Source organism: Capra hircus, chromosome 4 (assembly GCF_001704415.2).
Source record: "Capra hircus breed San Clemente chromosome 4, ASM170441v1, whole genome shotgun sequence".
NCBI lineage: Eukaryota > Metazoa > Chordata > Mammalia > Artiodactyla > Bovidae > Capra > Capra hircus.
The window spans coordinates 88,416,014-88,432,300 of NC_030811.1; positions in this window are offsets into that span (position 1 = coordinate 88,416,014).

The following is a 16,287-nucleotide window of genomic DNA, read 5'->3' on the forward strand; positions in this document are numbered from 1 at the left end:
CTTCCCAAACCTCAGAGCATTACTCACTGGAGCTGCTTTAAAGTGCATCAGATATGTTTTCCTCCTGTTAATGCCCCACAGCGGGTAAATCTCCCCAGTGGGTATTAGATTGGGGGTAAAATTCCTGACTGTACGCACAAGACACAAGGAGAACTGGTTGAGATTTTCACAAGGTCGCATTGTATTAATGGCGATTCCAGGTCAAGTGTGAGCTCCTCAAAGTGTGGGGCAGTGACCTTAGCAGGAAGAGGAGGAGACTCACCTTCACAGACCCCCATGTTTGTGGATGGCCCCAGGACTCTGAGTGTTGACCAGTACAACAGGGGCATCACTGCAGGACAAGTCAGGGCTCCTTGCAAAGGCAAGTGCAGCTGGGGCCAAGTCCCTCTGTCTCTGCACACCTCGATGCTCTCACACTTCATCCTCTTGCCCTCTGGGACATCCTGGGGTCACCTCTGGCGCATGGTAGTGCAGGATCTAATGGTCTGCTCTAAATGTTTCTGACCGATAGACAGAGGAGTCTAAACCACAGCAACTCTGGGTAACCCTTCTAAATTTCCCAAGTGAACTTCATACAGTCTACAAGGCATAGCAGGTAAAACTATAAAGAGTACAAATTAAGCTAGATATGTCTATTGGCACCGTATTTCTCAAACAGCTGCAGGTGGTTCTCACCCTGGCTCTCTCTTTTCCTATTATAGGTATGGATGTCCTCACTCAGGGATTCACCTGGAAGATTAAACCCAAACTGCTGGCCTTTGTCACAAAAGTGAAGTGAAGTCACTCAGTCTTGTCTGACTCTTTGCAACCCCCTGGACTGTAGCCCACCAGGCTCCTCCATCCATGGAATTTTCTAGGCAAGTGTACTGGAGTGGGTTGCCATTTCCTTCTCCAGGGGATCTTCCCAACCTGGGGAAGACTTGTCATGGGAGCTGCCAAATGGGGACTTATCTAGCTGTCTCCACCAGTGAAAATTGTTAATACACTACAATACAGGCTGAAGCAAGGTGCAGAGGACCTTTGGCTCATCATTAGAAATATGCTTGACCCTGGGGTCATGGTGCCAGTGGTAAAGAACCCTCCTGCCAATGCAGGAGACATAAAGACGTAGGTTCAGTCCCTGGACTGGGAAGATACCCTGGAGGAGGGCATGGTAACTGACACCAATATTCTTGCTTAGAGAATCCCATAGACAGAGGAGCCTGGCAGGCTACAGACTATAGCGTCACACAGAGATGGACACAACTGAAGCAGTTTAGCACACATGCATGGGGTCACTAGGTCTACCTTCTCACCTTTTGATAAACAACCATATCTGGCCAGTGTTAAAACTGGCCACCAATGAAAGGAGATTAACAATTGACTATCAAAACTTAAATGCACAGATTCCTGCCCCTAAGGCTCTCATTGCCAATATTACAGTGATGATACGACAGCCAAAGGACTCAGGGTCTCTCCTTTGCTGTCTTAGACTTAACCAACATATTTTACCTGGTCCCACAGCCTCAATTCGCTTTCAGTCAGGGCCCCCAGTAGACGTTTACTCAGCTGCCCATGGATTATCTGAATAACCTTGCCACCGTATGTAGCCTATGCAGACAAGATCTACATTCGCTCAAACCAACCCACTGCTGCCCTGACATCCTACAGATCGGAGGTCCCTAAGCTCCAGGCTGCAGACCAGTACCTCCTGTCAGATCTGCAGTGGCATTAGGTTAGAAATACAGTGCACAATAAACGTAATGTGCCTGAATCATTCTGAAACCATCCCCTCACCCCTGGTCCATGGAAAAACTGTCTTCCACGAAATCCGTACTTGATGCCAAAAAGAGTGGGGACCACTGCAGACGATATTCTACTAGAGGGGCCCTCTGAGGATGCCATCTCGGGAGACAGACCTAGTAACAACACTTACAGCAGAGAAGATGGGCCCTTGCCCCGCATAAAATCCAAGAACTGACCACTTCAAGTCAAGTTTCTTGACATAATGTGGTCAGCTGAGGGCAGAAACATTCCTCTGACTGTAAAACATCAACTTCTCACAATCAAGCCTCCCACTACTTACAGCAGGCAGAGCGCACACGGGTTCTCTTTACCTTTGGGAGACAACACATTCCACACTAATCCACTCTACTTACTTCATGCTGTTTCGTGAAAACTAGCTTTTTTTCAATTGGGGAGAACCTCAACAAACTGCATATTGGCTGGTCTAACACGACATGCAGCAGGCCCTGCCCTCAGTCCCTCCAGGCTCAGACCGCCAAGTCAAACCACTATGAACACCTCACAGGGTCTCCGGACTGAGTATAACTCTATGTCACTGTCCATGGAGTTCTGGACCAAACATCTGCCCCAAACTGCATCTGGTTACATAAACACTCAAGCACAACATTGTGGGAGTCTGCCGGGCCCTTTTAGAGACAGTAGCATTAATAATCTCACAGCTTTACATACAAGTCCCCGCACTGCCTTGGGTTGGAAATTCAACACAAAGGCAGCTCAGCATGGCCACTGAAGCCTCCCTGTTAAAAGGGAATGGAACCTTCAGGGAAGAGTTAAACCTGCTGTCCAGGGCATTTCCAAATTACAGGAGGCCGTGGCTTCCTGAATGCTCAGCCCCTTGCCCACTGACATTGAGGTGCAACTAGTGGCAGCCTCACTGCCAGCCTCTCTAACACTCTGGGGAGCCCCTTGGGATAGAACTATCTGACATGGAAAGGGAGTGGGTGATCTTCACTGATGGCAGCGCCACCACCGTATATAACACAGCCCACTCAAAGGTCACAGCCTGGCATCCTGCTAGTGGCATCTCCCTAGTCCAGAAGTGCTCTCCTGGCTCAGCCCACCTGGTGGAGTTGGTGAGAGCATGCCTGACTCTACAATACGTCATGATAATGAGACTCCCAAGGCAGTATTTAACAGGCTCACTGCCTGGTCTGGACAATAGCAAAGGGGTAATTTCTTGATTCAGGGAAAGCCTGTCTGGGTGCCTCCACTCAGAAAGAGATGACCATGCTGAATATGGTCACTCATGTCTCTGCCTACACAAGCTAGCAAACAAGAAGCAAATTATAACAATACTGCCAACTCTCTATCTAAATTACACACCTGTTCCAAGGCCCTCAATAAGCCATTTCCCAAAATACCAGGCACTGTCCCAGACACAAGAATTGCTCCGAAGATGTCATATCCACTGGCAGAGTGAGTCTGTATTCCATCAGGCCTTAGGGGAGCGACAGCACTCACTGACGGGCATATACAGCTGATCCTTAAACAATACAGGAGCTGGGGTGCTGACCCTCACAGAGTCAAAAATCCACCTATGAATATACAGTCAGCCCTCCACATCTGTGACTTCAAACAACCGTGGGTGGTGTAGTACTACATCAACTGAAAAAAATCCATGCATAAGTAGATCACACAATTTAAACCCCTCACCCCAATTCTAGCCAAGTTCAGTTGCTCAGTTGTGTCTGACTCTATGACCCTATGGACTGCAGCACGCCAGGCCTCTCTGTCTATCACCAACTCCCAGAGTTTACTCAAACTCATGTCCATTGAGTGGGTGATGCCATCCAACCATCTCATCCTGTGTCATCCCCTTCTCCTCCCACCCTCAGTCTTTCCCAGCATCAGGGTCTTTTCCAATGAGTCAGTTCTTCACATCAGGTGACCAAATTATTGGAGTTTCAGCTTCAGCATCAGTCCTTCCAATGAATATTCAGGATTGATTTCCTTTAGGATGGACTTGTTGCATCTCCTTGCTGTCCAAGGGACTCTGAAGTGTCTTCTCCAATACCACAGTTCAAAAGCCAAAGTGGTGGTTGATAATGGCATCCTTTTCTCCCAAACAAAACTTTGGAAGGCTCTCACATGGGGACATGAACCCCTGGATGACAGACCCTACTGACAAAGTCAAATTGATTTTATCAGGTTGCTGCTGTTCTCTGCTGGAATCATGAGTACAGAACCGCCATCACCTATACCTTCATGGACACCTACTGGTAGATTCCTACCATGTAATCTTCTTAACCAGGTATGTGCTCATCCCCTGTGGCCCACCAGACATCCATAAATTCAGATCAAGGTATCCATATCATCTCCCAAGTTGTTCAGTTCTGGACTCTAGAACATAGAACCTTGGGGAATTTCCACCTGGTTTACCAGCCCCAGAAGGCTGCACTTACTGCAAGACACATGACCTACTCAAAGACATCGTTCTCAAGCTTCATAACAACAAATGGTCCCCAAATGGCTGAAAATTTTACCCCAGGCTCTAATACTGCCTAAGTCCCTGCTCCCAAGTCTCCAACAGCTTGACATCCACTACCAGTCTTCTTCAAAGACTCCCTTCCTAGCACTCATAGGGAACCCCTCTCCTTTGACATCAGAGAGGATACCGTTCACATGTGTTCACCAAATGAATGCTCCCCTTACCATTTTAAAGAATCTGCCTGCAATACAGGAGGCCTGGGTTTGATCCCTGAGTCAGAAAGACCCCCTGGAGAAGGGAATGGTTACCCACTCCAGTATTCTGCCCTGGAAAGTTCTATGGACAGAGAAGCCTGGCAGGCTACAGTCCAAGAGGTCACAAAGAGTCGGACATGACTGAGCGACTTTCACTTTCACTTTACCGTTTTAATGCTTCTATCATCTCACCATCTTTCACATGCTGGTAACCCAATTGAGGGCAGATTATGGAGTTTTACCCAAAAGAGGACAAATTCCTACCAAACAGTGTGCAGATCATGATTATACAGATTTTGTTGGCCCAGACAATGGTCCAGTATCAGCCTGGGAGCTAGGGCTGTAGTCTTTGTCTCACTATTTGAGTTATAAAGGCTGATTAACTAAACCAAACTCAGCAAAAACTTTGCAGAAGATTGAAACAATAACTACAGGACCCACTAGCAAAACTTCATGGATCTCAGAGACAGGAACAGAGGCCCTCCACCTAGTGGATGCCAGTCACATTTAGAAATGAAATCCAAACGGAAACCCTGGAATCTACTGTGCTGTCAGTTCATTTAAGTTAGGTCCACTTTAAAGGAAAAAGTAAACAACTCTTGCTCCAAAACAAGTACAGTCAGCCTTTGGTCAGTATCCAGATTGCTCCCCAGAAGCAGGCCCTGCAAGCTAGTCAGATGCAAATGCTCTCCTTTGCTGTAGCTGTCACTCTCAGTGCCCATCGCCTGTGTCACAGTATAGTGACCGAGTACACCCCTTGGCCCTAACACTCTCAGGAGATGCGCTGAGGCAAAACCAGTCAGGTGTACAATTGCATCACAGCATGACTGAGTGCCAGATGCTGGCAGGCCCTGTTAAAAAAGGGCTACAACTTATATGCAGAGTACATCATGCAAAGTGCCAGGTTGGGTGAATCACAAGCTGGAATCAAGGTTGCCAGGAGAAATATCAACAACCTCAGATATGCAGATGACACCACCTTTATGGCAGAAAGCACAGGAACTGAAGAGCCTCTTGATGAAGGTGAAAGAGGAGAGTGAAAAAGCTGGCTTAAAATTCAACATTCAAAAACTAAGATCATGGCATCTGGTCTAATTACTTCATGGCAAATAGATGGGGAAAAAGTGGAAACAGTAACATTTTATTTTCTTGAGCTCCAAAATCACTATGGATGGTGACTGCAGCCATGAAATTAAAAGACGTTTGCTCCTTGGAAGGAAAGCTATGACAAACCTAGACAGTGTATTAAAAAACAGCAACATCACTTTGTTGACAAAGGTCTATATAGTCAAAGCTATGTTTTTCCCAGTAGTCATGTATGAACGTGAGAACTGGACCATAAAGAAGGCTGAGTGCTGAAGAATTGATGCTTTCAAATTGTGGTGCTGGAGAAGACTCTTGAGAGTCCCTTGGACTGCAAGAAGATCAAACCAGTCAGTCCTAAAGGACATCAACACTGAACGCTGGAAGAATTGATGCTGAAGTTGAAGCTCCAATACTTTGACCACCTAATGTGAAGAGCTGAATAACTGGAAAAGACCCTGATGCTGGGAAAGAGTGAGGGCAGGAAGAGAAGGGGGCAACAGAGGATGAGATGGTTGGATGTCATCACTGACTCAATGGACATGAGTTTGATAAACTCCAGGAGATAGTGAAGGACAGAAAATCCTGGTGTACTACAGTCCACAGGGTCACAAAGAGTTGGACACCACTTAGCAACTGAACAACAAGTGAGTAAACAACCAGGTGTGGATTCTGACCCAGAGCTCATCTTCCTCCACCTTATATGGTACCAGTGGAAGCAGTGCTTTATTTAGTCACTTCCTTCTTATTTAAATTTAGTCACTCCCTCCATGCCACAAATTTTATATCACAGGCAGAATGGCCCTCCCAATGTAGCCAAATCAAACTTATCTGGCTGGCAAATTCATACACTAATGAATTTACTAATAGTTTTAATGGGGTGATATCTGGATGGTAAAGCTGCTATCCACAAAATGTCTCTACAGTTAGCCTATCAATATGCCCAGAATATGTATAAATTGTGGATGGCGGTCCCGCCAAGCTCAGTCATGGAGATCACACACTGTTTTGCAAGGGGCCCCCAGACGGAGATCCTCCCAACCAGCAGTAGAGTACATCCTAGCAGTTCCATCCAGAGGCAGGCCTCTAGCATATGTACTCAGAATTTACCCCCAGCCAGCCACTCCTGCCCTTCCTGGATCTCTACCTCACAAGGAGATCCTCCTTAGAGCTGGCCTTTGCCTACCCCAAGCACATCAACCCCTCTGACGACATGGACGCAGCCCAAGAACTCACCACTGGAGAAAGCTGCATCTCAGATGGTGATGCCACAGTCCAGGAGAAAGTTGAAAGTCAAAGAAAGCAATGTACTCCAACCCCACTAAATGCTGACTGTCCCTCCCAGATCACTTCCATACCAGGAGGGAAAAGACTAGGGTGACAGTCAACCTCCAGGCTGAGTTGCAAAAATGTTTTCAGTTGATGAACCCAGAGGAACTCATTCAATGCTGTTTTTCGAAAACAGCTAATTGCTGGCCTCCTGAACCTTGCCTCTGTGTCAGAATGCCTGCAGAACTCTAAGTCCCCCGGCAGCACTAGACATTGCTTCACCTCTGTGGTAAGCCAAACTCTGTATTCTAAACCACATCAGCCACAATAAGGCACTTAGACAAAATAAGGTACTTTGACCTGCTCACATCCCACAGCTAGCTGTGCCTATGTTCACCGCTATACTAGATTATAGCCCTTGATTTCCACACGATGTATCCATGACAGATCCAATTGCTCTTGTTATTCCCACTATGACCACCAGCACCCACTTCACAATCAAAACTGCTATCTCCACTCCCTTCCACATAGCAGCCATAAGCCCCTCCACACCGTGTGCCACAACCCTGCCCACACGACAACCAAGTGGGCTGGGTCTGATACAACTATATTCATAAATTAAAAAAAAAAAACTATATTCATACAAATCTTCAAGAGAGCAGCCCAGGCCTTGTGAGTAAAATGTAGTTGAGCTTCTCACCACACAAGTCACACCTACAGCCCCACGTAGACCTATCTATCCTGCGGTTTTTCCTACTTATCAGCCCCTTGGGCTAACTCCCTCCAAAACACCACAAGCCTCATTTAGGCTAAACCAAACCCCTAATCTAGACTCCAAACAGGGTACCCTGTGGATAAGTATCAAAATAATTACCCCTCCATGATGATATTTTCTACCAACTCTCCTGGAACCCAACAGGCTGGATCTCAGCAGTGTATACTCACTGCCTCTTAGTGATAAATAGTATCTTGTACAAACTTTATTGTGGATCTAAACCAGGAGGTATCTAAGTATCAAGTCCATTTGACTCTGCTCCATCTGCAAGCAATCTGCATGGCTATTGTTACTGCAACACCATCACCTTTGATATTCTAGCTTTCTCCCCTCTTGGCATTTTTCTGCTAGAGAATTGTCTGCTCACATATACCAAGAAAGCCATTCTTTTCTCTACCATGTTGGGCCTGGCTATCACCAGCCATAGGAACAGGTGCTTCTACCCCAGCCCAACAAGATCAAATATATTAAAAACCACCCAGGAATTAGCACCCATCCTAACCAACCACAGGCAGACACTACACCATACTCTGAGTCTGATGCAACAACAGCGTGACTCACCAGCACAAAAGATGATGGATAACTGACTAGTGGTAGATTTCCTATTGGCAGAACAGGGCGGTGTCTGTTCTTCACAAGGCACCTTTTATTGCAGGTACATTAACAAGTCTGGATAGGTACAGGCCAACCTCCACAAGCTATGTCAAGGTTTACAGATCATGCATAATATAATTAAAATACAAATTCCCATACTCCTTGAGGTCCTTAATTTGTACTCATGGCTCTCTCTATTCACCTGAGCACAATGGCTAGATTGGATTTCAGACAGTAGCACGTCTATTCATCATAGTGAGTGAAAGAAGTCACTCAGTCGTGTCTGACTCTTTGCAACCGCATGGACTGTAGCCTACAAGGCTCCTCTGTCCATGGAATTTTCCAGGCAAGAGTACTGGAGTGGGTTGCCATTTCCTTCTCTCTTCTTCCTCCTCCACATTGCAGGTAGACACTACCGTCTGAGCCACCAGGGAAAGGCCTTCCCTGGTGGCTCAGCTGGTAACGAATCCACCTGCAATGAGAGAAACCTGGGTTCAATCCCTGGGTTGGGAAGATCCCCTGGAGAAGGGAAAGGCTACCCACTCCAGTATTCATCATAGGTTTCATCATTATTTGCCTGGTTAAATGTGCTTTTTGATGGCTTTTGAAAACAATTCCTATGTCCTTTAACATATCTGCTATACAGGTGATTGTATTCCTGATGTTGAGGCATCACAGGATGGATCGTTGAAAGCTTAGCTGAGCTACTCCATGGAATTGGGCTTCCCTGGTGGCTCAATGGTGAAGAATCCACCTGCAATGCAGGAGATGCAGGTTTGATTCCCGGGTCAGGAAGATTCTCTGGAGAAGGGAATGATAACCCACTTAAGTATTTTTGCCTGGGAAATCCCATGGACAGAGGAGCCTCAAAGCCTACAGTCCATGGGGTCGCAAAAGAGTTGGAAATGACTTAGTAACTAAACAACAACTCCATGGTATTGCTGCTTTGGCATATATTTTGTTTGGCCAAATGACCTGCAGGTGCTTCAAACTTACACAAGCCCATCATTCAGGTGCGTGCCCTGGAAAACCAGTCATGTGACTCAGATGCTCAGTCATGTGTAACTCTTTGTGACACCATGGACTGTAGATCACCAGGCTCCTCTGTCCATGTATGTTCCAAGAAAGAATACTGGAGTGGCGTGTCAATTCCTCCTCAGGGGATCTTCCCGACCCAGGGATCGAACCCACATCTCTTTCATCTCCTGCATTGGCAGGCGGATTCTTTACCACTAGTGCCACCTGGGAACCCCCCAAAACCCATAAAGTCACAAACAAAAGTAAACTCCTGATATGACTCCTCCAATAGCCCTATGGCAGCTTCCCCTGACTCCCAAGGCATTCCACTGTGGATAAGCTCCCCCGCCCATAAAGTTTATCAAAATTCTACTCATTTTTGTTTGACCAATCAGCATTAATTTGGGAACCATAAAGCACACCCCCTTTGGACCCTAATGAAGGCATATACCTCAGGTCCTGCCATTCTCCCTGCCCACCCCCTGCCTTGATCTCTTCTTACGGCCCTATGAGGTATTTCGCTATGTACTTTCTCCAGAACCTGAGTAATAAACTTCTCTGTCTCTCTCTCTTGTGGTCATTTATTGAACCATATGTCACCCTGGGACTCTACTTAACAAAAATTGATTCAGCAAAATGATAACAAAGCTTCTGCACAGCGAAAGAAATCAATAGAATGAAAAGGCACCTAGGTAACGGAAAAAAATTGCAAAGCATGTATCTGATAAGGGATTGTTATCCACAATATACAATGAATTTAGAGCAGAAAAAAAATGCATAGCTCAATTTAAAAATAGGTAAAGGACCTGGACAGACATTTTTTCAAAAGAAAACTTACAAATGGCCAAGAAGTACATGAAGAGATGCTAAATATTACTAACCATCAGGGAAATAATCAAAACAGGAAAAAGACATCACCTCACAGATGTAAGGGTAGCTATTATCAAAAGGCAAGAAATAAATTTTGACGAGGGTGTGGAATAAAGGAATCCTGGAACACTACTGGTGATATAAACTGGTACAGGCACTACAGAACACAATATGGAGTTTCCTCAAAAAATTAAAAATTGAACTATCTTACAATTTAGCAATTCCACTTCTGGATATATATTCCATGGTCATTGCAGCATTAGTCACAGTAGTAGAGGTATGAAAACAATCTAAGTACTCACTGACAGATAAATGGATAAAGAAGATATGATAGATATATACAACAGAATATTATTCAGGCTTTAAAAAGAAGGAAATACTGCAATTTGCAACAACATGAATAAACCTTGAGGTTATCATGCTATGTGAAATAAGCCAGATCAGTTCAGTTCAGTTCAGTCACTCAGTCGTGTCTGACACCCTGCGACCCCATGCACCGCAGCATGCCAGGGCTCCCTGTCCATCACCAACTCCCAGAGTTTACCCCAACTCATGTCCATTGAGTCGGTGATGCCATCCAACCATCTCATCCTCTGTCGTCCCCTTCTCCTCCTGCCTTCAATCTTTCCCAATATCAGGGTCTTTTCAAATGAGTCAGCTCTTTGCATAAGGTGGCCAAAATATAGGAGTTTCTGCTTCAACATCAGTCCTTCTAAGGAACACCCAGGACTGATTTCCTTTAGGATGGACTGGTTGGATCTCCTTGCCGTCCAAGGGACTCTCAAGAGTCTTCTCCAACACCACAATTCAAAAGCATCAAATCTTCAATGCTCAGCCTTCTTTATGGTATAACTCTCACACCTGTACACAACTACTAGCAAAACCAGAGCTTTGACTATATGGATTTCTGTTGGCAAAGTGATGTCTCTGCTTTTTAATATGCTGTCTAGGTTTGTCATAGCTTTCCTTCCAAGGAGCAAGCAGTGTCTAGAGATATTTTTGGTTGTCACACTGGAGGTTTGAAAGAAGAGGAGGATTTAATTTCATAGCTGTAGTCACCGTCCGCAGTGATTTTTGGAGCCCCAGAAAATAAAGTCAGTCGCTGCTTCCACTTATTTCCCCTGTATTTGCCATAAAGTGATGGGACTGGATGCCATGATCTTAGTTTTTTGAATGTTGCTTCAAGCCAGCTTTTTCACTCTTCTCTTTCACCATCAAGAGGCTGCTTAGCTCCTCCTCACTTTCTGCCATTAGAGTGGTGTCATCTGCATATCTGAGATTGTTGGTATTTCTACTGGCAACCTTGATTCCAGCTTGTGATTGATCCAGACTGGCATTTCGCATGATGTACTCTGCATATAAGTTAAGTAAGCAGGGTGACAATATATAGCCTTGATGTACTCTTTCCCAATTTTGAACCAGTTTGTTGTTCCATGTCTGGTTCTAACTGTTGCTTCCTGACCTGCATACAGGTTTCTCAGGAGACAGGTAAGGTGGTCTGGTATTCTCATCTCTTTAAGCATTTTCAACAGTTTGTTGTTACCTACACAGACTCTTGAGAGTCCCTTGGACTGCAAGGAGATCCAACTAGTTCATTCTGAAGGAGATCAGCCCTGGGATTTCTTTGGAGGGAATGATGCTGAAGCTGAAACTCCAGTACTTTGGACACCTCATGCGAAGAGTTGACTCATTGGAAAAGACTCTGATGCTGGGAGGGATTGAGGGCAGGAGGAGGCAGGGACGACAGAGGATGATATGGCTGGATGGCATCACTGACTCGATGGACATGAGTCTGAGTGAACTCCAGGATTTGGTGATGGACAGGGAGGCCTGGCGTGCTGTGATTCATGGGGTCGCAAAGAGTCGGACACAACTGAGCGACTGAACTGAACTGAACTGAACACAGTCAAAGGCTTTATCGTAGTCAATGAAGCAGATGTTTTTTTCTGGAATTCCCTAGCTTTTTCTAGGACCCAGCAAATGTTGGCAATTTGATCTCTGGTTCCTCTGCTTTTTAAAAACTCCAGTTTATACATCTGGAAGGTTTTGGTTCATGTACTGCTGAAACCGAGCTTGAAGGATTTTCAGCATAATCTAGCTAGCATGTGAAATGAGTGCAATTGAACAATAGCTCAAACATTCTTTTGCATTGCCCTTTTTGGGATTGGAATGAAAACTGACCTTTTCCAGTCCTAAGGCCACTACTGAGTTTCCTAAATTTGTTGGCATACTGAGTGCAGTACTTTAATAGCATCATCTTTTAGGATTGGAAAGCGCTCAGCTGGAATTCCATTACCTCTACTAGCTTTGTTCGTAGTAATGCTTCCTAAGGCCCACTTGACTTTACACTCCAGGATGTCTGGCTCTAGGTGAGTGACCACACCATCACTGTTATCTGGGTCAAGACCCTTTTTGTGTAGTTCTTATGTGTATTCTGGCCACCTCTTAATCTCTTCTGCTTCTGTTAAGTCCTTACCATTTCTGGCCTTTATCGTGCTCATCCTTGCATGAAATGTTCCCTTGAGATCTCCAGTTTTCTTGAAGAGAAGTCTAGTCTTTCCAATTCTGTTGTTTTCCTCTATTTCTTTGTATTGTTCATTTAAGAAAGCCATCTTCTCTCTCCTTGCTATTCTATGGAACTCTGCATTTAATTGGGTATTTTTCCCTTCCTCTCTTGCCTTTTGTTTCTCTTCTTTCACACCTCCAGTGTGACAGCCAAAAATATATCCAGATACTGCAAAATGTCCCCAGGGAGCAGGGGACATTTTGAAAATCACTGAACTAGATAAAGAGTGTGCAGGAAATATTCAAAGAAGAGAGCTAAAACACAGGGAGGTTTTACAGATGATTAACCATGAGCACCAAAAGGTGCAGTGGAAAAGATGGGGATAAATTTCAGCTGAAAGGTCTTCTGTGCACCAGTCAAATCATACCATCAGCAGCTGACATATCAAGGTTGGTCCTGTCAAAGTGTTTAAAGATGAGATGAATTTTCTCTGTTTTCTGCAAAGGTATCTCTCTGCTTCTGAAGTTGCTCTCTTTGATGTCACCATTGCCTAATGAAGGTTGGTGACAGGGTCAATAAATTTACAGGCCTTGCTATTCCTGCAGCTGTAAAGACATAAGCTCCACATCAATGCAGGAGTGCCACTGACAAAATTCCATTGTGCATTGAGGTTGAAATATCAAAGCAAGAATGTCATCACAGAAAGTTCTGAAAAATGGAAAAGATTCTACAAGTTGAATAATCTGACTATTCTGTAAAAATAATGTTGGTGGTTTAAAATATTTTTTTGAGTAATCAATTTCATATGGTTCAAAATAAGAGGGTACTGAGGGCTTCCCTAGTGGCTCAATGGTTAAAAAAATAAAAAAATCTGCCTGCCAACACAGGAAATACAGGTTTGATCCCTAGTCCAGGAAGATCCCACATGCTCTGGAGCAACTAAGCCCGTGTGCCACGACTATTGAGCCTGTGCTCTGGAGCCTGGGAAACATACCTACTGAAGTCTGCATGCACCCTAGAGCCTGTGCTCCATAACAAAGAAGTCACCACGAGAAGCCTGCAATCAAGAGTAGCCCTCACTCTGCCCAACTAGATAAAAAGCCTGTGCAGCACAAAGCATGAAGACCCAGCACAGCCAAACATAAATTTTAAAAAAAGAAGGGACTGAAAGGTTTATGTAAAAAGACCCCCTTCACCTAAGCCTTTCAGTTCCCCACCCTCAGGGAAAGAATGTTATCAGGGTCTCTTACACCCTTTTAGAGATACTCTGTGTACGGATACTGATTGGACTCTTTTAAATATGTTATATTCTTAGACGTGACCACACCACTACCATTTTTGAAGTTATAAATGATATTGTTATATACAACACAGTTTAAAACTCATATTTATATATCTGTATTAATAGTTTATATAGGGATTTTCCTCAAGGTTCTGTGGTTAAAGACTCAGTACTTTCAATGCAGAAGGGTGCAGCTTTGATCCCTGGTTGGGGAACTAAGATCCCACATGCTACAGTGCAGCCAAAGGATAAAAAAATAAATTAAATAAAATATAAAAAAAGAAAAATATATAAATGAGTATATATCATTTAACAGGTCACACAGCATCATAATTTTTATATAGTGTCCTTCTATTGCTTGTTTATAACACCTGATTCATTTTTACTGCTGCAATAAACTGAAACAGAAAAAAAATTATCACAGATTCATTTGTGCCTCATTGGGGCAATATCATCTGATATCATTTTGGAACCACTTAAAGTGACTAAGGGTCAACATAATGATTTCATATTCCAGATAGCTTGTTTAGCTTTCTCTTGTTGACCTTTTTTTTTTTTTTTTACTTATAGCATTTAAAAATTTGAGAAATACTTCATATAAAATAAAATTCACTGGTTTATACAATTCAGTGGGTTTGGTATATTTTCTCTGTTGTGTAACAACCATTATTTTAGTTAGCTGTCAGCTGTCAGTCGTGTCCAACTCTCTGCAACCCCATGGACTATAGCCCGCCAGTCTCCTCTGTCCATAATAACCATTACCACTATCTAATTTCAGAACATTTCCATCACCCTAAAAAGAAACTTTGTACCCATTAGCAGTTAGTCCCCAATTCCCTCTTCTCCTCATTCTCTGGCAATCACTAATCTACCTTCTGTCTCCATGAATTTGCCTACATCGGCATTTCACATTAATCATGAATCTGTGATGTTTTATGTTTGCCTTCTTTGAATTCATATAATATTTCAAGGCTCATCCATATTGTAGCAAATAATATTCTATTGCAGTGATATACCATATTTTCTTTATCCACTCATCAGCTGACAGACATTTGTATTGTTTTAACCTTTTGGCTGTTTATGAACAATGCTTCTATAACTGTTTGTGTACAAGTTTTTGTGTGAACACATGTTCTCAGTTCTCTTGGGTATATACCTAGAAGTGGCATTTCTGACTCATACAGAAATTCTCTGTTTAACTTTTTGAGGAACTGCCAAACTGTTTTCCACATCAACTACACCATTTTACATTCCTATGAGCAATGCATGAGAGTTCCAACGTCCAATTTCTTTGCATTTTTGTCAACACTTGTGATTGTCCGTTCTTTTATTTTATACTGGAGTATAGTTGTGGTTTTAAAAAATTACTAACCATCTGAGTGGGTATAAGTGGTATCTTGTAGTTTCCATTTTCATTTCCCTAATGACACATAAAGTTGAGCATCTTTTCATGAGCTTATTGGCCATTTATATATTTTCTTTGGAGAAATGATTATTCAGGACCTTTGCCTATTTTCAAATTGAATCATTCGGGTTTCTTTTCTTGTTGAGTTGTAAGAGTTTTTATATAGTCTAGATACTAAACTCTAGCAGACACTTTCTCCTATTCTGTGATTTGTATTTTCACTCTGTTGATAATGTATGTCCTCTGATACAGAAAATTTTAAAAATTTTGGGGGGAGGGATAAATTGAGAGTTTTGAATTTAACATATACATACTGTTATGTATAAAAAAAGATAAACAACAAGGACCTACCATATAACACAGGGAACTATATTCAACATTTTATAGTAGCCTATAATGGAAAATAATCTGAAAAAAGTAAACATATATATGTGTTCATGTGCTGTGCTTAGTCGCTCAGTTGTGTCCGACTTTTTGCGACCCCACTGACTACAGCCCGCCAGGTCCCTCTGTCCGTGAGGATTCTCCAGGCAAGAATACTAGAGTGGGTAGCCATGCCTTCCTTCAGAGGATCTTCGCAACCTGGTGATGGAACCCAGGTCTCCCGCATTGCAGGTGGATTCTTTACCAACTGAGTCACCAGAGAAGCCAAATACTGGAGTGGGTGGCCTCTCCCTTCTTCAGGGGATCTTCCCGACCCAGAAATTGAACCAGGGTCTCTTGCATTGCAGACAGATTCTTTACCAACTAAGCTGCCAGAGAAGCCCATATATGTACTTGTATAAATAAAACTGAGTCACTTTGCTGTACACCTGAAGTTAACACAACTTTGTAAATCAACTATACTTCAATGTTTTTAAATTTATCTCTTTATTTTTTTAATCTCATTTACCTGCCTTTTCCTGATTGATACTGACCTTTCTTTTTCTTGTCAATGTTAAAATCTAGTTCCTCAGAACTGGCTAAACTGTTATAGGTTAATCCGGCAGTGACCTGCTATGAGCTCCCTAGGTGATAAA